This window comes from Peromyscus leucopus, unplaced genomic scaffold (assembly GCF_004664715.2).
Source record: "Peromyscus leucopus breed LL Stock unplaced genomic scaffold, UCI_PerLeu_2.1 scaffold_299, whole genome shotgun sequence".
Lineage (NCBI taxonomy): Eukaryota > Metazoa > Chordata > Mammalia > Rodentia > Cricetidae > Peromyscus > Peromyscus leucopus.
Window position 1 is genome coordinate 142,733 of NW_023505177.1, and position 26,342 is coordinate 169,074.

General features: G+C 44.3%; 2 pseudogenes; one reads left to right on the plus strand and one right to left on the minus strand.

Annotated features, from left to right (window-relative positions):
* The first annotated feature begins 2,857 nt into the window (after positions 1-2,857).
* LOC114695755 lies at positions 2,858-3,745 on the plus strand (annotated as a pseudogene).
* A 3,315-nt stretch (positions 3,746-7,060) lies between these two features.
* Positions 7,061-26,342, minus strand: part of LOC114695756 — a 35,710-nt pseudogene continuing 16,428 nt past the window's right edge.

The following is a 26,342-nucleotide window of genomic DNA, read 5'->3' on the forward strand; positions in this document are numbered from 1 at the left end:
GGATGTTCACTTTCTGAAGTTAAAAGAGAACCAAGAATCATAAATTCAGATTTATTTTTTAATTAAGGGAAATTCTTGTTTTCTTTTTTTTTTCAAAGCTGAGGACCGAACCCAGGACCTTGCGCTTGCAAGTGCTCTACCACTGAGCTAAATCCCCAACCCTTTTTTTTTTAATTATTTTTTTAATTACACTCATGATATTCATTAATTACACTCATGATATTAATTACATTCGTGGTATTCATTGATTACACTCACAGTATTCATTCAATAATTATATTTATGATATTAATTTATTAATTGTATTGATTTATTACATTCATGATATTATGTCCTGATTCTACTGTCCGTTTGTGGGACTTTTCCATCTCACAAAACAGAGGTTCTGAATTAGGAAATCATTGCTCTATATTCCTTTCTTCTCCATCTTGAGATAATGGGAGACAGGAGTTCTTTGTGCAGCTCTGGTTGGCCTCAAACTCACAGAGATCCACCTGCCTCTGCCACCCTGAGTGCTGGGATTAAAGCAAAGGTGCGTGCTACCACCACTCTGCACGCTGTCTTTATTTATTTGTTTTTGTTTGTTTATTTATTTTGGTTTTTTTCGAGACAGGGTTTCTTTGTGTCATTTTGGTGCCTGTCCTGGATCTCACTATGTAGACCAGGCTGGCCTTGAACTCATAGAGATCTGCCTGGCGCTGCCCGAGTGCTGGGATTAAAGGTGTGGGCCAACGCCACCTGGCTATGCTGTTATTCTCAAAACCCTTTTAGGTAGCAGAGGTTCCCACCATGCCAAACACAAGGCACTTTTACACTTGCACACTATTTCCAATTGCCTGGCGTTCCCATCACAAAACTTAAAATTCAAAAGGCATTGCGAATGCTTTCTTTTCTTGTTTACAGGGAAAAGATGGTAATGCTATTTTTTTATTTTGCTTAATTATTTTATCTATTATGATGTTAAAAACCCATCAGCTTTTTTGAGTCTCAAACCCATTTCAATCACCTTACTCGGTGGTATATACATTAGAGAAGACAGAAGAACACCAAATAGTTACTAGCATGAGGCTGGAGCTCAGGAGTCACCACAGCTCTCTTCCTCTTCTGTTAACCTCACAGAGGTGTCCAGCCTTTTGCCATTGTGACATGATGTTCATGGCCTTCCATGGGTTGTGTACGTGAGCACACACACACACACACACACACACACACACACACACAAAATCATATAAATGTTTTTAAAAAGAAGAAAGTAACCATTTTTGTTTCAGCCACAAAACTCACATGCCCTGACAAGTTTCATCCCTGGACATTTTTTTTGTGGAGATGTTATGAACCACAAGGATGAAATAAATGATGAAAAATCATTGGAACAGTATGATACAGTGCAGATTAAAAGCTAACAGGCATAGGAGCTTAAATAGTCGCACTAACAGGGCAGACATTTTCCCTAAGAAACCTTAAGAAACTTTAATATTACTACATTTAACACTCTGTGACAACCTTGAGCACTGGTCTCATACAACCATGCTTTCTTCATATAACTATCCACAATTAGTAGCAGCTTACCAGCAGTTTATATTGCATATGCTTCTGCATATGCCTTTAAACTTTTTTCCTTTATAAAAATTATCTTTCTTATTTATTTATTTATTTATTTATTTATTTATTTATTTATTATTTATTTATTTAGGCTGGCTGGCTGGCTGGCTGGCTGGCTGCACCTTGTAGCTCTGGCTGGCCTGCAGCTCTCTATGTAGACCAGGCTGACCTCAAACTTACTGAGATCTATCTACTCTGCCTCCCAAATGCTGGGATTAAAGTAAAGCCCATGCTACCATGCCCAGCTGCCTCAATAATTTAAAAAAAGATTGTATCTAGGTGTGGTGATGCATGCCTGGAATCCAAGCACTTCGGAAGTGGAGGCAGAATCAAGAGCTCAGGTCATCCTTAGCTACATGGGAAATTTAGCCTGGGCTGTGTGAGACCTGTTGTTTTTTAACCAAGATATATTTATTATTTGCTTGTAGCTGGTGGAAGGTGTGTGTGTGCCTGTGTACGTTATTGTGTGTATTTAAGTCAAACGTGGGGGTCCTAGGGATTGACCCAAGGTCATCAGTCTTGGTGGTAATCATCTTTACCCAATGAGCCATGTGTTAACAAAATAGTAAATTAAAAAAAATACTTTTAAAGAGGAAACATGTCAACATAAAACCACAACTCTTACCTCATCTGGAATATAAGTTTATTCTCAGCCAGATATGAGTGACCATGGCTCAAGAACATGGATTCGGATTATCCCAAAACTATGTTTCAAATGTAAAAATAATGAAGCAGAATGAAAGGAGGTAATAAATCAAGGAATTTGATAAATACATTGTGGGGATGTCATAGGTGAGTTAGAGCAAAGAAGAGAAACTGGTATAGGTTGTAAATGGCGTCTATGACGTAATTTTGGCGTCTATGGCATCTATGATGTAATTTTGGATTGGGGAACTAAGTGAATGCACTCAGGCTTTAATGTGATGGTTGAAAGGATGTTAGGTCAGATACAAAGGTTAGCACTGAGTGATTAGTAAAGGGACTAAAGATAGCCAAGATGATTTGTCTCTAGATCTGTAACATTCCAACTCTCCACAGTCATGAAGTTCTATTTATAAAGCCTGGTAGGCTCTTTAACATAGTTTTAGCTTTTTCAATAGGGGTTTTAAATTTACACAGGCAGTGCCTTCTCAGGTTTCAAATATCATTGTTTTTTGAGTATTCAAAAATCAAAATGCTGAGGCAACACCTCCTCCCTCTTTGTGTCTCCTCCCCCCCCCATACCCCCCCTTCGCCGAGAACTGGGCCCGGTCGCCCACCGCCTGAGATCTGCAAGCTGCATGCCCACGAGTGCCCACTTGGACTTTGGCTGTCAGAGACAGCAGCAATGACATCCAAATGGAGCGCCACCGCATCTTGGTATTCTCACCCAGTATATGCAAGATACTGGCGACATTATCATCATGCAATGTTTTGGATGCGAAGCCACCAGAATGCCTACAGAAAGTCCCGGGATTCCCATTTCATGTCCCATGGTTCTCTCCTCATGGAGTTCTTCCGTGGAACTCTCTTGCTTATGAGGCTAGGCATCCATGGAATGTTCAAGGCCAGCACATGGCCTGGCAGGAGCCTCCTACAGTGTTTCTCGTCTCCAAAGCTCTGGGCAGCCTCTGTGGGAAAGCAGTAGAACCCAGGCCTCCCCCAGAGACGATGAAGCCCCGCATGAAGAGGAAGAGATGGAGTCGGATTCAGATGACGAAGTAGAATGCGACGTGAGCAGCATGGAAATCACCGAGGAGCTCTGCCAGTACTTTGCAGAGACCGAGAGGCACTGAGAAGGTGGCGACAATAGCAGTTAGACGCGGAGCGCCTGGAAGACTATGTGACGCCGACCGGCCTGTACTACACAACCATCACCGGTCAGCGAGAGCCCCCAGCCGAGAGCCCGGAGCGGCGCCGAGCCGAGATGCAGCGCCTGTATGGGGACAGTGCCCCCAAGATCCTGCCCATGGAGGCTGCTGTGCAGCTGAGCTTTGACAAGTACTGTGACAAAAAGCAGCCAAAATACTGGCCTGTCATTCCCCCTCAAGTTCTGAGTCCCGGGCACAGGGACCCTAGGGAATGCCTCCAGAACCCTCTTACTTTTGGATGTGTTCTCTTCATCTCTCCTGGGCGTTTTCAGAGAAAGAGGCCCATACACTGACACATGGATACAGTCTGTCAGCCACTTGGAATTCTGTCAGCAGGAGGTGTACTGTTGCCAACACAAGGAATGCCATGAAGCGATAATCATGTATATTGTACCGGCTCTTGATTTGCTCTCCAATAGTTCATTGAAATTCTTGCCTAGAGATACTGTCTAGTGGTTTGCATTTGTATTTCCTTCTTTAAACCTTCCTGGATATCACAAAAGCCTAAGGCACATGTCATCTTTTTTTTTTTTAGACTAGTTCTCATATAGCTCAAGCTGGCCTCAAACTCTTAAATCCTCCTGCCTCCACCTCCCAACCGCTAGCTTACAGGTATGTGCCCCATTCTGGCTCCGATCCACATATTCTCACTGTAACCTTTTGCCCTCTGAAAAGGAGGCAGGTATACTGACAGTAAGACAAATGCCCACTTGTCACTCGCTCTAGCAGCCTGCATGCTCGATAAAAGGCCTGAAAGTAGCCGGGGTGGTGGCCACGCATTTAATCCACTCTGGGAGGCAGAGCCAGGCGGATTCTCTGAGTTCGAGGGTACCAAGAGTTCCAGGAAAGCGCAAAGCTACACAGAGAAACCCTTCTCGAAAAACCAGAAAAAAGGCTGAAAGTAAAACTTTGGGCAGGCCATGTGGTCTATCTCGTGACTGCCTAGCCCTAACTTTATAGCATAAAAATGACCATGGATACTGAGTAAACAAGTGATTGACTTCTATTCCAATAAAACTTTATTTGTAAAAAAAAAAAAAAATCAAAATGCTCATCCTACTTTTATGATTTGTGTGAGGTGGGGAGGCACACAGGTACCCCTGCATGTGTGGAGGTCAGCTCTTTGTGGAGTCAGTTCTCTCCTTCCAACTTTCTGTGGGTTCCAGGGATAGAACTCAGGTTGTTTGTACTTTAAGCTATTTTATGTCATTAGGAAGAGATCTGTAACAGTATGCTGATCACGGAAATGACTAAGAATTCTGTGTCCACTTCTTGTGAGCATCAAGTGAGATGAGATGGATACAGCTGAAATAGCTTGTGGCTGTCACGGTGAGGGTTCCGGACAGAGTTATACAATGTAAGTTACGTGAATGCTAAAGGAGGTGTTGACCTTCATGTCTGACTGGGTCTTCACAAACATGAACGTCCGTCACCTAGAAAGGAGAGTTAGGCTAGAGCAGCCAGAGCGACGAGCACACGAAAGCATGGGAGCAGAAGGCGCACGCACATGCGTGCTCAGAATTCCCACTTTGTGAGCCTGGAGGGCAGAACTGGTGAAGTGGCTAGGGTTAAGGCTGATGGAAAGGTCTGTAAGAAGTGGAAAGCCATTTGAGTATTTCCAGCAAGGCCGGAGAGCAGGTGGCTCAGGGGTTAAGAGCACTGACTGCTTTTGCAGAAGATCCGAGTTCAGTTCCCAGCACACATCAGGTGGCTCCCAATCATCTGTAACTCCAGCTCCAGGAGGATGAGATGCTCCTGTCCTCTGAGGGCACCTGCACCTTCACACCTTCCCCTCCCCTCAACGTAGTAAATCATGAAAGTGTTTGAGAAAGTCAGGGTGAATGAATGACTCAGACGTTGCTATAATCATACAAGTGAAAAATTAAGCATTAAGTTTATTCAGTGGAAGAGGAACAAGGAAAATAGGTAAGTCCGGACTTTATGACTGAAGTAGGAAATTATGTTTATGCTATGGTTCCTTTTCTTCAGAGCCAAGAACTTGGATGTTGGGGAGGATGAACTAATACAGGTAGGTATACAGAAATGGTGAAGGGAAAGACTTCACCCATTCGTTCATTCACTCATTCATTCATTCATGGTGCAGTGCCGAGGATCAAACCCAGGGCCTTCAGTCTGTTCTAGGCTAGCATTTTTCCAGTAAGTCACAGCACAGCCCATCAAAACCAGCCTTTCACATGTAAGAACCTGTAAGCTTTAGCTTTCTTAGAAGAATAACCATGCAAATTAAGGCTATAAAATTAGTTTATTTCAAATGTGAAAATGTAAAAACTGCTTGCATAAAAGTTTGAGAGTATTGAAGCATCGAAACTTTAAGGTCTATTTTAATCAATGTACTCAAATTCAATTGAGATAATATTCACAGCAGACACAAACATGTAGAATTTTAATCCTTAAGAGGATTAAAATCCTGGGGGAAATACATTCTGTTACTTGATCAGAGCACAGGACTGTAATGTCCAGTGATGTGGACCCCACCGAACCTCCCAGAGGAGGGTGGCTTGATGACAATTATAGGCATCAAATGGTCATGGATGGTGACTGGGAAAATGACCGTAGACCTATTCCTGGCCAGTAGGACTTGAGACTTGAAGAAAGGCTTGCTGGGAGAACCTCCAGGAAAGGTATCTTCAGGTCTGTGAAGGAATCACTCATCTCTCTTCCTCTGGTTGCTACCAGATCTCAATGAACCTGTAGATCAGTCACAGGCATCATGTGACCAGGCCGAGAACAGAGCCAGTGCTACAGACAGGGGCAGAGCAGGTGAAAGCCGCTGACCCATGGTGTGCCCAGCTGTTGACCCTGCTTCACTTGAACTTCTTATGTGGGCTATAAATGTCCTCATTTAGTGGTCTCTGTTACTCACAGTGACGTCAAAGCTTCCCAAGCGAAGCAAGAACTAATGGTATAGAAAAAGTGAACACTGGGATGATTATGACATGTCAGGGGTTTCCTAAAACTTCTCTGTCAACCAACCATCTCTTTTACAGTCATTTCCAAACTATGTCACCCCTTTCCTCAAGTGTTGTCACTGGTTTTGTTTTTTGTTTTTGTTTGTTTGTCTGCTCTTAATACTACCCCACCCGACCATCTGTCCTTTCACAGATGGTTTCTGAAAAACAGAGAAGAGGCATGGGGCCAGTTCTCTTCCTTTTAGTTCCTCTCAGGTGTGAGCAGATGTATGTCTTTTCTAGGCAGTGTGAAGTTGTGGCAATGAGCCTTTCCCTGCCGGAACTCCAGAGAAGCTCCTGAAGGACAGACTGGACAGTCTTCTAACCAAAATAATAATAATAAAAACAAGCTTTAAAAAAATCACAACATATCCTTCACTTATTTGCCTCTTGTTCATATCGAAGGTATTCCTATACATATTTAATAACCCTCAAAATAGTGCATGCAAAATGCTAGGCATCATTGGCACACGGCGCCATTCCTGCCATTACCTGCGGTGTCTGACTTAGATGAAGTCACACTGGCGCCATCACTGAGGCATGCCCCCGTCCCTGAAGGCTCTGGAACTGAGAGGCCTTCCTACAGACCGCTAGAGCTTTGCTTTACTCTCATGAATAACACCCCTGAACTCTTTCATCTCGGGGCTACTGTATGCCTTTTATTTTCATAAACAAGCAGCAATCTTGGCATTTCTTATGACAAAAAACCCATAGGAAAAGGCAGGCATGCCCAGGGAGGTTCCTGGGCGGAGCGGTTTCTCTGTTAAGGCTGGCAGAGTCTGGTCATCCACCATGTTCAGGGTTTCACCATTCAGCTGGACAGATCTACGGAAAGGAGAGACAGACCTGAGTTGGGCAGGTTGTGCATGCACTGTGGCCTCTGAGAAAGCTGTGAACTAATTTTAAACCAAGGAGGACTTCTGTGGCAGCGTGAGTTATATAATTTGTATTTCCGCACTAGGTGAGATTAGGTGTCTGACCAAGGCAAACTTAGAGCCACAGAGGGAGAGAAAGTAACTGGAGCAGAGCTCGTCCGGCCCCCCAAGCCTGCAGCAGTACTGTCTGGCTTTTTACAGAAACATGCACAAACTATGCACCTGTTTTATCTCTTTTTCCAAGATGGCGTCACATACATAGCTCAAGCTGGAACTTACTGTGCCACCCTGGCCGGCCCAGACTCCCAGTGATCTTCCTACCTCTCTACACCTAGGTTCTTTATCTTTTTCTGAGGTGATTTTTGTTATTTGTAAAAACTGATAGGATTGATGAGAGTTATGTTTATGCCATATATAGAACACAGGTGACACATGTATAAGTCATCACCATGCCTGCGTACAGTAAGCACTATGGAAATGTTACGTATTGCCGTTATTTTCATATGCATGAACATAACAAGCCAGGCCTGTAATCCTAGCACTGTCAGGAGGTGGAGCCAGGGGTTCACAGTCATCCTGACTACACAGCATATTCAAGGCCACAGGAGACCCTATCTCAAAAACTCCTAAAACAAAAGTAACCCATTACATCATCCTACTTTTAACACCTCAACATATTTTCCATCTTTCTATGCATATAAACACATTTTACTTTAATGATTGTCCTTATGCATATGAGGGTTGTGTCTACATGCCAGAAGAGCATCAGCTCCCATTATAGTTGTGAACCACCATGTGGCTGCTGAGAATTGAACTCAAGACCTCTGGAAGAGCAGCCAGGGCTCTTAACCTCTGAGCCATCTCTCCAGTCCTGTATATATTTTCTTAAAACTTATTTTTCATTTACTACATCCTCATGTTTGTTCATGTCATACAGTATTCATCCACTGTATCATTTTAGTGACACATAGCACAGGATTCTGTGCTGTGAATTCATTAGTGCATTTACTTCATTCTCTACTTCTAGATATTTTGTTTCCATGGGGGTGCTATCCTGTGCTTTTCCTTCTTTTTTCACAGGTTCTTTCTCTGTAGGTCTGGCTGGCCTGGAACTCACTATGTAGACTAGGCTGGCCCCTAACCTGGGAGCCATCCTCCTGTTTCTGCCCCCCAGTGCTGGGATTATAGGTGTGCACCATCATGCCTAGCTTGCACTGCTCATGTTTTAAAAGCCTTTTCACCTCTTTTCTAAGACTGGATGGATCTCACCATGTAGCTCTGGCTGTCCTGGAACTCACTCTGTAGCCCAGGCTGGCTTTGAACTCACAGAGATCCCCCTGCCTCTGCCTCCCGAGTGCTGGAATTAAAGGTGGGCATCACTATGTCCTGCTCCACCTTCTGTCCTTACGAGGGTCAGTGGGTAGGAACTGGGTTCCACATAACCTTTGTGAGAAGCTCAGCACCTAGTCCCACAACTCAAGACATACTAACAACATGCCACGATTGTGCCAGCGGCTACCACCAAGGCTATTCTGAGGTGGATTCAGTCCACAGGCTTTGGTTTTGTTTTTACACTCACATATCACATCAAGTTTATATAAGGAAGCAGAGGAAATATGACCATCTTCAGGAAACCACAAGTAAAAATAGGTCTTGAAAGATATCTCTGAATATTGGTAGTAAAAGCACTCAGCATGAACTGAAGGGCTGTTTGAGAATGCCTACCAATGCCAGGCGGTGGTGGCACACGCCTTTATCCCCGCACTGTGGAGGTGGAGGCAGGTTGAGCTTTGTGAGTTTGAGGCCAGCCTGGTCTACAGAGCAAAGGCCTACTGAAGTCCTAGGATCGATTCAGTGCTTTGCTACCTCAACTTGAAGGTAAGTTTGATACTGTGAATTAATAGTGCTGTGTAAGACAGGAACACAGCGAGATTCACCTGCTCAGGCTGTGGTGTTTAACCAGCTCTACAAATGTGCCCTGAGGGACGTGGGTTTCAGTGGATTCAGCAGTGAGAGTGGGGTTTCATCTGAGGGAAGTAACTGGCTTCATGTTTTGAAGACAGAAACAGGAGGATAGGAATAGAAGACAGGTCTGTTGGACTGCAGGTGAGATAAAGGTTTAAAGAACTAGTAAGCCGCAGGTTTGGCAGAATTGAGGAGCCTTGGAAAAATTCACCTGAGATAAATACATAAATACTGTTCAATACTTTCATTCAAGGCTGGTGCGTCAGCTGACAGCCTGATTCTGGTTCCCCAGACCCCCATGCTGGAACTTCCGCATGCTGCCTTTGACCTCTGCACTCGGGAATGCACCCAAAATGTACTTAGAAACAACAGAAACAATTTACCAAGAAGCTGTTTCCAGCCATTTTCTTACTCTATCCACCCCCCCCCAAACTACTGCAGTGCTGTGGGAGAATCCCGCCCAGCTCTGTGTGGTGTGGCTATTCCACCCACACGCCCTTACTAGATCAGAAGGATGGTTCTGTGCCACTGGCTATCAGTATCTTCGAACAAATACTCTAAATGTGGAAGTACTCCACACGTGATAAACACCAGCCACAAACCCTTTATCTACAATGGTGTCCTGCTTGAGAGATATGCTGGGGCAGTGGTGGCACAAAGCTCATGGGAGTCACCAACCAATAACTGATCTGACTTAAGGCCCGCCCCACGAGATGGGACCCATATCGACACTGCTTGGGTGGCCAAGAACCTGAGACTAGATAGCTAGCCCAGGGACCTAGGGCAGAACCGAATAATACTAATCTAAAAAAAGAAAAGAAATGTAGTGATGAAACAGCTCCTAATGATATTCTCTCTACTCATTGACCAGTGCCTTGTTCAGCCATCATCAGAGAAGCTTCCTCCTGTATGGGACACATACAGAGACCCACAGCCAGGCATTACACAGAGAGTGAGAGACCTGGGAACACTCAGCCCTAAAGGGGACGTCTCCATCAAATCCTTTCCCTCAGAGCTCAGGGAACCCCATGAGGAGAAAGAGTAAAGAGTGTAAGAGCCAGAGGGGATGGAGACACCAAGAACACAAGGCCCTCTAAATCAACACGAGCAAAGCTCATGTGAACTCACAGAGACTGAGGCAGCATGCACGGGGCCTGCCTGCACGGGTCTGTGCCAGGTCCTCTAGGCGTATATCATGACTTCCAATCTGGTGTTTCTATGGGGTCCCTGAGTGTGTGAACAAGTGGGTCTCTGTGGAAGCCCACAGAGATTTCCTAGTGAGATCTGAGCTGGCTTTACCCAGCAGAGCTGCATAGGGGATGGATTGACCATGTGCGTGGTTACCAGGTGTTTGGAAGGGTCTGCACGTGCTGAGCTAGGGGGAGGTCTTTTGCTCCACCCCTTGGCATTCCTTTAAAAAACCTTTAGGAGCAGGGTGGTGGTGGTGGTGCACGCCTTTAATCTCAGCACTCTAGCACTCGGGAAGAAGAACCAGGGGGATCTCTGTGAGTTCAAGGCCAGCCTGGTCTACAGAGCAAGATCTAGGACAGGCACCAAAACTACACAGAGAAACCCTGTCTCGAAAAACCAAAAACCAAATGACAACAATAAAAAAACAAAAAACAAAAACAAAACTGGAGAAAAAAAAAACCCTTTAGAAGAGACAGAAGGACCAGTGGATAAGGATCCAGGCCCTCCAAAGTTATCCTGTGTTTCTAGCTGTCTCCCCCGTCTATATTTCTATCGAAATCTCTTTTCTCTCACTCCTCAAGAGTACCCTGAGGAAAAAAAGTGGGGTGGGCCCCTCACAGATCTCTGAGCTTTTCAACTTTTCTTCTGTGGTTTGTCCAACTTTGATGTGATAGTTTTTGTTTATCTTATAGTTTATTTTGTTATATATTTTTTTAAAGGAATGAATGGAAACCTCGCCACCAGGGTAAATGTTAACAACTGAGCTCACTTGCTGGGAGAGAAAATGAGTTTTCTTCCATAGAGAGACACACCAACCTCTCCAGGACAGGCCTCATGTTCAGGAAGAGCTGACAACATATAGCGAACTCCACAGCTTTTTGTGTGCTTTTATTGGATATAGTTTGGTGGGGTTTGTTTGTTTCTTTTTGAGTGTGGCCTTATTTTGTTTTCCTGGTCTTGGGGAGTTTGTTGTTATACTGGGTTTTTGTTCTTTTGAGAAAGAATCTAAAGCTGAGTGGGCAGGGCGAGGATTCGAAAGGACTTAGGGGAGGGGAAGAATATGATCAAAATATATTTAAATTTAAAAATGTTTTAAATAATAAAAAATATAAAAACAAATAATCGAGCCGGGCGGTGGTGGCGCACGCATTTAATCCCAGCACTTGGGAGGCAGAGCCAGGCGGATCTCTGTGAGTTCAAGGCCAGCCTGGGCTACCAAGTGAGCTCCAGGAAAGGCGCAAAGCTACGCAGAGAAACCCTGTCTCGAAAAACCAAAAAAATAATAAATAAATAAATAAATAAATAAATAAATAATCTAAATACACTGACTGGATCTTGATATGTGAAGATATTTGGGATTACAGATTTTCTTCTAAGATAACTACTAGTTTGTGTCCATATCCTACATTGTCCTCTTCCATGAGTTACAGCTGTATAAATAAGTATTCACATATAGAATTTATGAAATAAAAATGTTAGAATGTAATAGTTACCTCCTTCCCCCGCCACTGAAAAACCCTCTCTATTCTGATAAATGCCAATAAACTTACATAAAGTTTGCAATCAACAAGAAAAATGACTTACTTGGAAAGTAACCCATCAGGTCCAAAAGGCCTTAGAAGGTACTTGTCCACTGGCTTGTTAAACAGGTGATATGGCAACTTCAAGTTCTTGGTGACATTATGGAGGTTCAAGGCATACAGAGTTAAATCTCCTTCCCGATACCTTGGGCTAAAAGCAAACAGGTTAATTCAGTCACATATCTGTCTGACTTACACACTGAAGAACTAGAACATTCACGCAATCAGAGATACTGAGTACCATATTCATATGGTGGTGGGATGTATTAGCAGCCTTTCCAAGGATGATGTTAGGCCAATTTGTGGCCCTATTTTGAAAACAAGAAAAGTACTGTTCTTCACATCACCACCTCCTGAGCCAGAAGGCTGAGAGCTTTGCTCCTTTGCCATATTGAGCTCCAGAAGGCCATAGCCAGACCACATGTTTTTATATATAGGAAGGATAATGACAATCTTGATGATACTAAGATCTATAGTGAATTCCAGTTATAAACAATACAAACGAGCTATTCCTAGTCTAATAAAAAGACTAGCCAGGAGGCTGGTCAGAGCATGGGCTGCTCTTCCGGAGGACTAGGGTTCAGTCCCCATAACTCACAACATAACTGTTGTAATGCCAATTTCAGGAGATCCAAAGCCTCCTCTAGCCTCCAAGGGCACCTGGTACACACATGGTATACACATATATGCAGGCAAACACCCATACATAAAATAAAAATAATTTTTAAAAAAAGACTGAAACGGGGCTGGGGAGGCAGGTAAGCTGGTAAGGTGCTCACTCCATCTTCCGAAACCCCGTGAAAAGCTGGACAAGGTGGCTCGTGCTTGCCATTCTCGTGATGCTGAGACGGGAAGGAGAGACGTGACTCTCTAGAGCTTGCTAGCCAGCTAGCCTAGCAACTTGGCAAAGTTCCAGGCCAATGAGAGACCCTGTCCCTAACAAAAGGTAGACGGCACCTGAGGAAGGACCCGAGATTGTTGACGTCTTCATGCACACTCATGTATGTGCATGAACACACATGTGTACCCCACATGTGAGCATGCACATATACAAAACACACAGAATATGCTAATCACACATAATAAAAGGATGATTAAGACAGACGAAGCTGAGGGTGGTGGTGCACACTTTACTCAGAGCACATGGGAGGCAGAGGCAGGCAGATCTGAATTCAAGGCCAGCTTGGTTTTACATAAACAAATTTCAGGCCAGTCAAGACCTCCTCCTAGTAAGATCCTATTTCAAACAAAAACAAACAAAAAAAATAAATCTGAGGCCGGGCAGTGGTGGCGCACGCCTTTAATCCCAGCACTAGGGAGGCAGAGGCAGGCGGATCTCTGTGAGTTCGAGGCCAGCCTGGGCTACCAAGTGAGCTCCAGGAAAAGGCGCAAAACTACGCAGAGAAACCCTGTCTCGAAAAACCAATAAAATAAATAAATAAATAAATAAATAAATAAATAAATAAATAAATAAATAAATAAAATAAATCTGTTGACTTTTCCAGAATTTATCCACTTCAGCCATTCCGTACTTCATACCATGACCTCCACTGTTCCCAGTCCCCAGGAGTGGAGAATGTTAGGGGGCTTTGGGGGATAATACGAGCCCATCTGCCATAAGAGATGGGAACTCAGATAAGCTAAGCCCTGGGTTTGGGGAACTCTTTCTAACCTAAAGCCAGAGTGCAGGTCTAGGAAACATCTGCATGGCCTCTTGCTCTAAAACATGGTCACAACTCAAGAATATTTTTTATTTATTTGGTTCATTTTCTGGGAAGGACATATGTGTGTCACATGTGTGGAGGTCAGAGGCCGACTCTTGGGAGTTGGTTCTCCTCACTACCTTGTGGTGTCCAACTTGGGCCCTGCAGGCCCTCTACCTGCTGAGCCGTCTGCTGGCCCAGGTACAACTTAAAAAAGAATCTCTAAGTTAAACAAGCTAGGCTTATGTATTTGTGCGCATGTGCACATACAGAGGGCAGAGGACAGTTTTCAGGAGTCGGTTCTCTCCTTCCACCACGTGGGTCCCAGGGATGGATACCAGGTGGTCAGGGGCCTTTAGCGGCTGAGCATTCTCACAGCCCTTCCACCCTTTGATGCTGTTGGTGGTGTTGATTCTTTCTTCTACCTGGGTAAACTAAAGGAGATCAGTCCATCCACAGACTTGTATATTCAACACTAATTCATGTTCACATTTACATGCACCCGTAAGGAATCATCTGTATACCATTCAGGATATGTTTTCATTATAGACATTATTTCATTAAAATCATTATATAAATCTTTGCATATGCCCATATTGAAACAATTGTTTTGCTTTTTTAATCTTATTTATGTTTGTTTTTCAAGACAGGGTTTCTCTTTGCCCTGGCTGCCTGGAACTTGCCCTGTAGACCAGGCTAGCCTTGATCTCAAGGATCCACCTGACTCTGCTTCTTGAGTGCTGAGATTAAAGGTGTGCCACTACCGCCCAGCTTGGCTTTTTATTTTTAAAAAACCTTATTTATGTGTATGAGTGTTCTGCCTGCATATATGTATAGTGTGTGTGTGTGTGTGTGTGTGTGTGTGTGTGTGTGTGTGTGTGTGTGTCTGGTGCCTGCCGAAGCCAGAATGTTGAATGCCCTAAAACTAGAGTTACAAATAGTTGTGAGTCACTATGTGGGTGCTGGGAACTGAACCTGGGTCCCTCAGCCAGTGCTCTTACCTGCTGAGCCATATCTCCAGCCCCTGTTTAAGCAATTGTGTGTGTGTGTTCTTTTTTAAAGAAGGATTTTTTTCTTTTCTTTTTTTTAAAGAGTTATTTATTTATTATGTATACAGTATTCTGTCTGCACATATCCCTGCAGGTCAGAAGAGGGCACCAGATCTCATTACAGATGGTTGCTGGGAATTGAACTCAGGACCTTTGGAAGAGCAAGCAGTTCTCTTAACCTCTGAGTCATCTCTCCAGCCCCGTGTGCATGTTCTTGTATGTGAAATGTGTGCTCATGTGTGTGGTGACTAGAGACCGACAGTAGATGTTTTTCTCAGCTGCTCTCTATTTTTTCTTTCTTTTTTCTTTTTCTTTTTTTTTTCTTTTTTTTGAGACAGGGTCTCTCGTTGGCTTCGAGTTCACGAATTCAGAGAGACTGGCCAATCAGCACACGCTGGGGACCCTTTTGTCTCCGCCTTCCCAGTGCTGGACTACAGGGACGCACTGCCACATCCAGCTTTTTCTACATGGATGCTGGATGTGGATCTCAGGCCCTCATGCTTCCTTCCACACAGCACTTCCCCAGCCGAGCCGTCTAGCCAGACCCGCTGGAAGGTTTGGGAGTTAGAGTCTGGCATCATGAAGACAAAGAAAGAAAGGGTAAGGAAAAACGACACAGTTCAGATCCTTACGCAGCTGGAGGGCATCGGGGTGCTGGACAGGACGTCTCCCGCTGACTGGCTGACTTGTTTGGGGGAAGCGTGTGCCGCGTACTTACTGGTGGGTGTTCGTGCAATGCAGATACGCTCGCAGTTTGCTGCTGTCCGGGCCCTTTCACTTTCACCATCAACGCCTGGGGACCTACCAGTTTCTTGAACAGAAGAGAGAGCCAGTAATCCTGCCATGCAGGGGAGAGATGGAAAACAGATCTCTGGTTATTTTCTTTTAATTTATTTTATTATTTATTTATTTATTGGTTTTTTCGAGACAGGTTTTCTCTGTGTAGCTTTGGAGCCTGTCCTGGAACTCACTTGGTAGCCCAGGCTGGCCTCGAACTCACAGATATCCGCCTTGCCTCTGCCTCCCAAGTGCTGGGCTTAAAGGCGTGCGCCACCATACCTGGCCTATACCTTGAAGATTATGAATAAAATAGTCAATTATTAGATGGTGTTTTTAAAACAAATATATAACCCTGGCATGTTGTAGAGTTAGCCAAGCTTTATGGCTTTATAGTTTTTGTTGTTGAGACAGGGTCTTATTCTGTAGCCCAGGCTGGCTTGAAACATACCATGTAACCTGGCTGGCCTTGAACTCATGGTGATTCTCCTGCCTCAGCCTCTCAAGTGTGGGATTATTGGCAGGAGTTACATCTGAATGTCATAAAACAATTCTGAACCTTGGCCAGTAGCTAGACAGCATTTTTTCCTTTCTCTTTGTGTCTGTGTGTATTATAGCGTGTGAGTGTGTGTGTGGTGTGTGTGTGTGTGTGTGTGTGTGTGTGTGTGTGTGTGTAGGCACGTGTGCACCATAGAGTTTGTGTGGGGGTCAGTCAGCAACCTCTAGTGTCGGTCTCTCTGCTTCCTGCTGGATACACCCGGCCCTAGAGCAGCAATTGTAGCTTTGACTTGCTTTGCAAAACATTATCCAAACGTTTTAATAAACGCATACCACACTCTTAGTGGACATATTTTATTTTTATTTATTTTAGTATCGTTATCAATTTTTTTGCTTTTTTATTTATTTATTTATTTTTTTTGAGACAGGGTTTCAATGTGTAGCTCTGGCTGTCCTGGAACTCACTATGTAGACCAGGCTGGCCTTGAACTCTCAGAGATCTGCCTCTCAAATGCTAGGATTAAAGGCATGCACCGCCACTGCCCAGTGCACCACCACTGCCCAGCAAGTGGCAAGTGGCCAATATTTTAAAAGTGATTCCTGATTCTTATCTCTCTCTCTCTCTCTCTCTCTCTCTCTCTCTCTCTCTCTCTCTCTCTCTCTCTCTCTCTCACACACACACACACACACACACACACACACACACACACACACGATGATCTGTAAGGGTCCTCCCAGCTCATCTTTACTGAGGGAGGGGACTGACTACTCCTAGGTTAGGAGGGCCCAGAGCAGACACCATCTCCTCACAGTCACAGGAAGTGAGGTCACTTACAGGTAAGGGATTGAAGTTTTGGTCCACTAGGTGGTAGTTGCCGGCTCCGAAGAACACCTGCCTCATCACCACCTCTATGCCCATCTGGCTGAGATGCCCAGCTTATCCAGCCACCTGGGACAGAGTGACACGAGCTTTCTTGAGATTGGAAAACAAAGTCATTCCATTCTAATTACACATAGAGTTGCTCATCTGTAAATGGGAGGAATCAACAGGAAACTACAAGAATGGCATTAGTTACAAATAAGTCATTCACATGAGATGGTGATGGAAGTCTCTCTCTCTCTCTCTCTCTCTCTCTCTCTCTCTCTCTCACACACACACACACAATACACACACATACACACAAATGTACACATACACACCCTACCATACAATGACATGCTCTATCTAGAAGGACAAGACAACTTCTCTGGAGCACAAATTTCCACCTCTGTAGACAATTCGTTATCCAGTTCCGTTATCCTCACTCCTCTACCCCACAATGTTTGCGGACACACCACACACACACACACACACACACACACACACACAGTGAAGACTAGAGAGAAGGCAGTTGTCAACAGTGGTCAAAACATGAGCCACACAGAACCACAGCCAAACCACTATGATCATCTCCTCCAACACCTTCAATGAATGGCAACTCTTCATTCTTTTCTCAATTCCTGAGCCCTCATGAACACTGAAGGGTTTGTGTTTTATTCTAACTTATAGCAAGGACGATGGTGGGAACAAGAGTACTAATGGATGAGAAAAAAAAGTCTCAAGTAGGCCTCAGAATGAAGAGCATGGAGACAGTGAGGCTCAGGATGAAGAACATGGAGACAGTGAGGAGCAGAATGAAGAGCATGAAGACAGGCTCAGGATGAAGAACATGGAGACAGTGAGGAGCAGAATGAAGAGCATGGAGACAGTGAGGAGCAGAATGAAGAGCATGGAGACAGTGAGGCCTCAGAATAAAGAACATGGAGACAGTGAGGAGCAGAATGAAGAGCATGGAGACAGTGAGGCCTCAGAATGAAGAGCATGGAGACAGTGAGGCTCAGAATGAAGAACATGGAGACAGTGAGGCCTCAGAATGAAGAGCATGGAGACAGTGAGGTTCAGGATGAAGAACATGGAGACAGTGAGGAGCAGAATGAAGAGCATGGAGACAGTGGGGATCAGAATGAAGAGCATGGAGACAGTGAGGAGCAGAATGAAGAGCATGGAGACAGTGAGGTGGTGCACATAAAGCAACCCCTGGTGTAAAACAACCACGCTTGTGCAGTGGACAATGAGGTGTGCCAGCCAATCCTGAAGTTCGTGGCTCACCCTCAAGTGTGACATGGCTATTTTAGAGCTAAACTTCTTGAGAATCTGCAGTACAGCTCTATGCACATTAAGCATTCTCGGAGCCGAAAACTCTGGACGAACTCTTCACATCTTCCCTCCCCTCCTCGACCTTTCCTTCCTCTTCCCTTGCCACCTTGTCTCTTTTCCCACAGGGCTTCATTGTGAACCCCTGATCCTCCTGTTGTGGCCTCCACATGCTGGGATGGTAGGCAAGCCTCCACCCCTGGAAAAGAGCAAGCTTCCCCAGAGAAGGGACCCTGCTACAGGCTGGACCTTAAACGGCCTCCAAAGGCTGGTGTTGGAGCCCGGCCTCTGCTGATGGTGCTTGTGTGTGATGGTAAGGCCTAGTCCAGAAGAAGTAGGCCCTTCAAAGGGTCTCAGGCCCTCCTGGCTCCTCCCCCTTTCTCTTTTGCCTCTACTCGCCCCCGAGGTGAGCAGTTTCCTCCACCACGGGCTCGCCATAAAATACTGCTTCACAGACCCAAAAGGCAACAGGACCAAGTGATCAAGGGCTTAGACCTCTGAAATGAGCCATAGTCAACATTTTCTCTACGAAATCGTTTATCGCAGTATTTTTCACAGTGGCAGAAGGCTAATTGACAGGCATTCTTTGGCCTGTTTTTTAGGACATCATAATTCTTTCTTTCTTCCCTTTGTCCTCTTCTTCATCATCCTCCTCATTGTTGTCATCCTCCTGTGGGCTGAACCTTGGCCTATGAGCATTCAAGGCAAGTGCTCTATCACTGAGGCCTCATTTTACTCTTTGTGTTTTGAGACAAGATCTTGCTTAGTTGTCCAGCCTGGTCTCGAACTCACTCTGTAGCCCAATCAGATCTTGAACTGGTAGTCCCCCTACCCCAGCTTCCTAAGTTGCTAGAATTACGAACGTGCGCCATCAAGCCCAGCCAAAACGTTCTACAACAGTTCATGCTGGCTATTGATCGGAGACCCTGGTGGTGCCAAGCATCTTGGAGCTGCTGCTTGACGACGATCACGGTGCTCGGATGACTGGGGCTGACCCTTCACTGACCTTGGTGGAATTTGCGACACAACTCTTCCCTATGTCTTTGACATGTTTAATGTTTGAACTCCTTGCTGTTAAGGGCTGCTCACTGAAGGCTGGAATTGGGACAATGTAACAATATTTATGAAAGCTGATGTTAAGAATAAAACTTAAGGTGATTCCCTGGGAGAATTAGCTATGCAAGAAATTGAGTCTTCTGTACAACCTATTACTTCTATACAACCTAATACTTAGTGGTGTTAATAAGCATGAGACATAGGATGTAGAAGAAATCATTTAAGAAGAAAGGCTTAGGGAAATTTTAGAAGCTGACAAAACTATAACTGAATCATTAGGTTTTTATGTTTTGCCCCAGAAATATGAAGCTAGTATGGACAAGGAAAATATTTTTGATTATTAAATTAATATCAAGCCTTGGTAACATCCTGAAGGCAAAGTAAGCATTTTTAGGAATCTTTTGTTTTGTTTTGTTTTGTTTTGTTTGTTTTGTTTTGTTTTTGAGACAGGGTTTTCCTGTGTAGCTCTGGCTATCCTGGAACTCACTCTGTAGACCAGGCTGGCCTCAAACTCAGAGATCCACCTGCTTCTGCTTCTTTTTTTGTTTTTGTTTGTTTGTTTGTTTGTTTGTTTGTTTTTTGTTTTTTGTTTTTTGTTTTTTTTTTCGAGCTGAGGACTGAACCCAGGCCTTGCACTTGCTAGGTAAGTGCTCTACCACTGAGCTAAATCCCTTTAACTCACACCTTTAATCCCAACCCCTGCTTCTGTTTGTTGAGTGCTGGGATTAAAGTTGTGTGTCACCACCGCGCGGCCAACTTTAGGAATCCTGATGTTCTTTTACTCTTTCCAGGATTGTGATAAAAATAGAGACCATAACTGAAACAGGAGTTTATGGCAGAGACACAAAGAGAAACATCTTGGCTCAGTGAGCTGCCTGGCTTCCTGAGCAGCCTTGTCAGACCAGGGCCTCTCTGATTGTAGGAAGAATAAAGAGCAGAAGACGGTATTTCAGAGGTCAAGGGAAAGGATGGTAGACTTATGTCAGATAGAAAAGAAAGAATTTGAACAAGGACTGGGGAATTAGATTTCTGCAGAAAGATCAAAATATTCCTTACAGTAGACTTATAGAATAACAATGTGGTAGGAAATAACTTCTGATCAGTTAACTTAGTCAAACTTAAAATAGAGACATCCTGTCTAGCTTTTCTGTAACCACAAGGCTTTACAACACCAATGTTAAGGAAAAGGATAGTGAGTTAAAAAGAATTGATTTTATCATAATGTTCAATTTTAGTTCTCATGAAATTTGCCGTTTGCTTGTTTTGTTTCTTTTACTTGATAAGCCTATGTAATCACAGAAGACTTTATAGAATGTCTGTACCATGAAAAGACTTTGTCAGCAATGATTAAAGTCTGTGAGGAAATGATTTTGTGTATAAATAAAGCCTGTGAGAGATACAGGTTGTCAGAGGAGGACAAGCCACACCGAGATGCGCTTCCTCTCTGTCCGTCTCTCCTAAAATGAAACTAAGAAGAGTCTTGTGTCTGACTCCTCCCTCACTGCTCTTGCATCCACCCATCTTCAGACCCCGTCCTCTGGAGCTGGACTCTGCAGGACACCAATTTAAAGATGTCTGACAAGGTTTAGCAGACCATTTTAGATAAAAGGTGTAGGAGTGTTTTGCCTGCTTGTATGTCTGTGCACCAGGTGCATGCCTGGTGCCTGTGGAGACTGGAAGAGGGCATTGGATCTCCTGGAACTGGAGTTACAGATGGTTGGGAGCCACCATGTCAGTGCTGAGACTTGAACCCCGGTCCTCTGGAAGTGTAGCACTGTTCTTAACCACCGAACCATCTCTTGAGCCTGGAAAATTACTTTCTTTTTGTAAGACCTGGCACAAAGTTTTAGGGTTCTGTCACAGACGATATGTGTTCGAAAGTGGGTTTTGGCTGACATTAGGGGATGGAAAGAGCTGGAATCCGAGCCCAAAGCCTGTACAGCATCACTCACATGAAGCCAGCAGCAAAGGTGTTGGATAACAAGGGTGCTCCCCCACCGTAGGCAGAGCTTGTTTCTCCCAGCCAGACCTTTCTGCCGGGTCTTATTTCCTTAGTCACCTGGGGGACAAGAAGAGTTCCACAATCATTGCAAACAAGTCAACCACCTCATAGCTGAATGTGAGCATCTCTGCCTCTCCAGACTTGTCTATCCTGTTAGTTACAGATATCTTTAGAATCACTTAGGTCTTGGCCATTATCTTTTATGGGCCTAGTAGGGTATAGAAAGAATATAAATAAGGTCTATAACAGTTAATTCTACTGAAAGGCCATTAGAAGTATTTTAATTTCTAATCACCACAACTAAACAAGATCCAACACCAAGGAGGAAACCAAGGAATAAACCTTTAAAATCAGAAAAAAATATGGCAATACGTATATATCCATAGACATCATCAGACTATAAAGCAGAGACTGGTATGGATGAAAATTTTTGTAAGACTATTACCTTTAGAATTTTTCGCACAGAGAAAATAAAAGTGTCCAGCACGTCAGAGCTCAGAAAATCTTCTTTGGTGGCAACACGTCCATTCAAGTAGTAGCTATTATTCGGAAAGAATTTACAGTTTACTTCCCGATGTAAAGTCAGTTCTGAACCTTGTTCTTCCTCCTGCTCTTTCTCATTGGTGCTGTTTTTAAAAAGGCGGAAGTCCCTCCAGAGAGGAGCTAACGCGGGAAGGGGCCGTTCTTTCCGAGTAACTACACCGTCAGCTATCCCACCTTAAGCAGGGACAGACAAAGCTACAAGCACTCAGCGTTACTTATTCTTTGCCAGCAACTGGTTTTACCTGCTTCTGTGGCTCGTGGCTTAGTTGGCCATGTACCTCAACCTTGTAGTAACTGCCACATTGTTTAAGACAACATTACACTTCCGTTTTGATAACATTAAAATCCTTGTGCAGTAGATGTTCTAGACGCTGCCCGTTTATTACTAGAGCTTTTAAAAGTCAATCAGCAGCCGAGCAAAAATAAGTTCTTGAAAATTGGCAATTAGTATCTCTGTGATTTCAAGGCCAGTCTGGTCTACATAGAGAGTTCAAGGCCAGCCTGGCCTACATAGAGAGGTCCAGGATTTCCACAGCTTCATAGATTTTGTCTCAAAAAATCAAAACAAAAACAAAACAAACATAAAAAAAGACAGGGTTTCTCTGTGTAGCCCTGGCTGTCTTGGAACTAGCTCTGTAGACCAGGCTGGCTTCGAACTCAGAGATTCACCTGCCTCTCCCTCCTGAGTGCTGGGATTAAAGGTATGAGCTATTCCCAAACCTCGAGAATATTTTTAAAAATTATTTCTTTATTTATTTAGAGAAAGTCTCACTAGGTAGTTTTGGCTGGCCTGGAACTCACTGTGTAGACAGGGCTGGCCACAAACTCACAGAGACCCACCACTTCATCTTCTGAGTACCTAGATTAAAGATGTGCACCAGCACACCCAACTGATTTTTAGTTTTTATGTGTAAATGTGTGCTCGCACGAGTTTAGATGCACTACATGTGTGTAGTGCCCTTAGAGGCTGGAAACGGGTATTGGATCCCGGGGAAATGGAGTTCCAGGCTGTTGTGAGTGAGCCCAGGTCCTCTGCAAGAGCAGCAAGTGTTCTAACCACAGAGCCATCCTCCAGCCCATTAGCTATAACTATATCATGGAGGCATTTCGGAAGTTAATAATGGGGATATTAAGTTAATATGGATACTTACTGATGCCATGTAACTGCGTCAATCACTTCTCCGCCAGTCTTCAGGAAACTAGAGAAAAATTTCCACAATGGGGTCACCTACCCTCAAACAAGCATATGCAAATTTCAGAAGAGCTTCATGCCCTGGAATGACTCACTGTGATGTGAGTCTCAGACAACACAAACACCCTAATCATATCCTTGGAATTTTAAGCCAATGTTTCCTCTTTTGGTAAACAATATAACAGTGAACTGTTTAATAATGTAGAGCACAGGGGATTCTCCACCAGAAAAGGACCGTTTATCTCCAAGAAAAGTGGTTTTGCTTCTTTGCCAAGAGGGCACCAAAAGCAAACAAGGTCCTGTCCCTCTCAGAGCTGAAGTCAAAATCAAGGCCATTGAAAGCCAAGAAGGCAGTGCTGACAGGCACCCATAGCCACATAAAGAAGAGGTGCCCATTACCCACCTTCTACGGCCCAAAGCCCCACAGTTCCAGAGGCAACCCAAATGCCTCTGCAAGAGCATCCCCCAGGAAAAAACAAGCTGGACCTCTAGGCTATCATTTTCATTTTCCCTGACCACTGAGTCAGCAATGGGAAAAAATAGAAGTCATCAACACACTCTAGTTCGTTGTTTAGGTTAAGACCAACAAAAGGGAAATCAAACAGGCTGAGAGGAAACTCTAGGACATTGAAATGGCCCCAGGCAATACCCTGGCCAGGCCTAATAGAAGGGCACATTCTCGACTGCCTCCCCAAAGATGCTTTGGATGTTGGGATCATCTAAACTGAGTTCAGAGGGCTAATTTTTAAGTACACATTCTTTTTTCACCATTTAAAAAAAAAAAATAATAAGGCACTGGAATGTGGTGGCTCACACCTTTAGTTCCAGCACTCAGGAGCAGAGGCAGGTGGATCTCTGAGTTCTAAGCCAGCCTGGAATACACAGTAAAGTTTGGGAGAGTCAGGGCTACATAAAGAGGCCCTGTCCCAAACAAACAAACAAACAAACAAACAAACAAACAAGGAAGAAGGAGGAGGAGCCGGGGAGAAAACAGTTGTGCATCCCCCAAGTCCTACCTTCTCAGCAGCTTAACTGTCTTCCCTCCGCGGCTGACCAAATGTCAGGACCATAGAGTTTCGCATTTTTGAAAGCTGACTTTTGTAGAAGCTTATGCAACGCAACAAAATCTTCTCCTAACTGCAGCCCATCGATGAAAATGTGAGCTTTCTTCCAGAAAACTGTTGGGCTCTGGAAGACAGCAATTCTCATGTTCACCTCTTACTTAAACATTCTTTAAACACAACCATACAGCAACAGTTTTCAAACTACAAACCTGGAATCAAAAGTCAAGAAAAGCGGGCTGGAGAGATGGCTCAGTGTTTAAGATCACTGGCTGCTCTTCCAGAGGACCTTGGTTCAATTCCCAGCATCCACATGGCAACTCACAACTGTCTGTAACTCCAGTTCCCGGGAATCCAACACTCTTACATACATGCAGGCAAAACACCAATGCACATTAAAAAAAAAAAAAAGAGTCAAGGAAGGTAAGACACCCCCCCCCCCATAGTTAATAAAGAAGAGAGTTTAGAAACATAAATATTTTAATTATGGCACAAGGAGGGAGTAAACAAATTGAAGCTAATAATAGAGATGTTAAACCAATGGGCCTTTGGAAAACAGTTTATGGACAGTATTTCGAGCCTGATTTATTTATTTGTCCACAAAGAACAAAGGAAAAAGAGGGGCTAGGAAGATATCTCAATTGTAGAGTACCGCCATGCAAGCTGGAGGACCCAAGACAGGATCCTCAGATATGGTGGCCCACTTGTGAACCCAGCATTGGAGAGGTAGAGATGGGATGATCTCTGGACGTGCTCTCCAGCTAGCCTAGTCTACAAGGTGAGTTCCAGCCCAATGAGGGACCAAGTCTCTCACATACACAAAAAGGTAGAAGGCACCCAAGGAAGGACACTTTAGGGTGTTCTCTGGCCTTTGCATGTTCATGCATGTGACCACAAGCACACAAGTGCTGTGGATATCACTCTGTATAAATAAAATGCTGATTGGCCAGTAGCCAGGCAGGAAGTATAGGCGGGACAAGCAGAGAAGAGAATTCTGGGAAGTGGAAGGCTGAGGCAGAGAGACACTGCCAGCCGCCACCATGACAAGCAAGATGTAAGGTACTGGTAAGCCACGAGCCATGTGGCAAAGTATAGACGAATAGAAATGGGTTAATTTAAGATAGAAGAACTAGATAACAAAGAAGCCTGCCACGGCCATACAGTGTGTAAAACAATATAAGTCTCTGTGTGTTTACTCGGTTGGGTCTGAGCGGCTACAGCACTGACAGGTAAGAGAGATTTGTCCTGACCGTGGGCCAGACAGGTCCAGGAAAACTCCAGCTACACACAAGCATGTACACACACACACACACACACACACACACACACACACACAACACACACACACTTAAAAAAAAAAAAACAAGAAAGAAATAGAATGGGCAGGGAGGAGAATTTATGTGCAGAACAGTGCCTGTCCTAAACAGCATGTGCTCATTAAATGACTGCATTTTATTGTTGTACTTCATATTTAGCTATATTGCTTGATGTATGGGAAATTCTTACAAATATATTTTAAATAAATCTGACTAATCATTAGCGTATTAGAACTTATAAGTTCCTTGGGACTGGAGAGATGACTCAACAGTTAAGAACATTGGCTGCTCTTCCATATGACCTGGACCCCCTGGTGGCTCACAACTACCTATAATCTATACTGGAAGCCTCTAGACAGCTTGAGCATACAGTGGAGGCGGCATGGGGATTGGAGCGTATTTGCTATTTTTGTTGCAATAACAGAAAGCAACTTGTGGAAGAAATAATCTCTTTTGTCTTATGGTTCCAGAGAGGAGCCATGGCAGTAGGTGGCCAGCTGAGATGTGAAGCTGAGAGATCACATAGAAAGCAAGGAGAGAGGGAGAGAGGGATAGAGGGATAGAGAGAGAGAGAGAGAGGAGGGAGAGGGGAGGAGAGAGAGAGAGAGAGAGAGAGAGAGAGAGAGAGAGAGAGAGAGAGAGAGGAGGGAGAGGGAGGGAGAGAGAGAGACAGAGAGACAGAGAGACAGAGACTGAATGTGGGGTGCAGCTATAAACCCTCAGATCCAGCTCCCTGTGACGTACTTCCTCTAGCAAGACTGCACTACCCTCCACAAACAGTTCTTCCAATAGGGGGCCAAGTTGTACACATGCCTCAGCCAATGGGGGCCATTTCTCATTCAAACCACCACATGGAGGTCACCTGACAAGCTAAGAAAACACCGAAAGGGAGGGAAGGGGAGAATCAACTGCCACCCTC